The sequence below is a fragment of the Otolemur garnettii genome, unplaced genomic scaffold (assembly GCF_000181295.1).
Source record: "Otolemur garnettii isolate 467f Iridium unplaced genomic scaffold, OtoGar3 scaffold00062, whole genome shotgun sequence".
NCBI lineage: Eukaryota > Metazoa > Chordata > Mammalia > Primates > Galagidae > Otolemur > Otolemur garnettii.
The window spans coordinates 8,663,251-8,664,941 of record NW_003852457.1 but is presented as its reverse complement, the minus strand read 5'-3'; positions in this window follow the sequence as shown (position 1 = coordinate 8,664,941).

The window sequence follows — 1,691 nt, the reverse complement described above, 5'->3', positions numbered from 1 at the left end:
GGAGGAAGCGGCGGCGCAGGAGTACGGCGAGCCGTAAGGAACGCGCACCGCCTCGCCTCAGCTGTGCCTTTGCGCAACTCGCGCCGCCCAGCGGGCTCCAGGGACGTCGAGCCTGCAGAGCCAGGAGCCCGCCCAGGTTTTGGCGGCAGCGGACAGGAGAAACGGCCCGCCCGCGAGGCGGGGCTGTGTGGGGAGGGTGTCGCACGTGGGTGGGGCCGGGCGAGGAGAGGGGATCGCGTAAGGGGGAGATCGGCGTCAGGTTGCGCGTGGAGTGGTAATCGCGGCGAAGGTCGCGCGTGGGTCCAGTCGCACGTGGGTGGGGTTTGGGTACGTAGAGGGATGGGGTGGAACCAGGATATCGGGTCGGCTGGCGCGAGGCGTGGGAATTGCAGCTAAGATCGCGGGTGGGTACAGTCACGCGTGGGGCGGGTATCACACCTGGGCGGGGTTCGGGAGTGGAGAGGGGATTGCGTGGGATGGGGCAAAGATTTTGTTTTTTGGTTTTGGGGGTTTTTTTGCAGTTTTTGGCCAGGGCTGGGGCGGGTTTGAACCCACCACCTCTGGCATATGGGGCCGGCGCCCTATGCCTTTGAGCCACAGGCGCGGCCCTGTTTTCTGTTTTTTTGAAGACAGTCTCACTTTGTCGCTTTGGTAGAGTGTCCTGGCGTCATAGCTCACAGCCTCACAGCAACTTCAAACTCTTGGGCTCAAGCAATTCTCTTGCCTCAGCCTCCCAAGTAGCTGGGACTACAAGGCACCCTTCACAACACCTGGCTAATTTTGGAGCCGGGGTAGGGTGTGATGGGTGGTTGATTCTCGCTCTTGCTCAGGCTGGACTCTGCCCTGTGAGCCCAGGCAGTCCAACTGCCTCGGCCTCCCAGAATGCTAGAATTACAGGCATGAGCCACTGCTCCTGACCTGGAGCAAAGGTTTTCCATGAGTACAGTCCCGGGTACAGTCCCAGTTCCAGCGTCCAGCAAGTGGAATGGGAATCGAGGGTGGGCCCAGGGATGGGCTCTAGTGGGGTGGAGATCCCTGGTGGGATTGCACGTGAGGTGGAGTTGCTGCGAATGCCCTGAGTGTTAGGGTCACACATGGGGTGGGTATCATAGATGAGTGTATGGGATCTAGGGGAAAGTCGCAGGTAGGACAGGTGTCGCAAATGGGTGGGTGTAGAACTCGGGGAGGGGTTCACGTGGGACAAGGATCTCCCCTGCATGAGGATGGGTTCGCAGCTAAGGTTGCAGGTGGGAGAGTCAAAAGAGGGGTGGACAGACATCAGGGAAGAGCAAGAGAGGGGATATAGTGTGTCATGGACCTCTGTTGGATTCTGCTGGGGATCACAGAGAAGGTTATGCCTTGGCAGAGTCACATGTGAGGTGGAGGTCACTTGGTGCAGGGATTGCACATGGGATATTATCTCACGTAGAGAGGGGCTTGCACATGGGGTGGGGGTCTCTGGGGTTTGGGATTGCGTGGGGGAGTATTTCACATTAGGCAGGATCTCAGGTCAGGATAGTCTCTACTGAGGCAGGGATAGCTGGGAAGATGGTCGTGTATAATGGGTCTGAGCCACAAGGCAAGGACAGAGCAACACAGTATGAAAGGCACCAAGCCGGCTAAGGCGCCAGCCATGTACACCTAAGGTGGCGGGTTCGAATCCCCAGCCCGGGCCCGCCAAACAACAATGA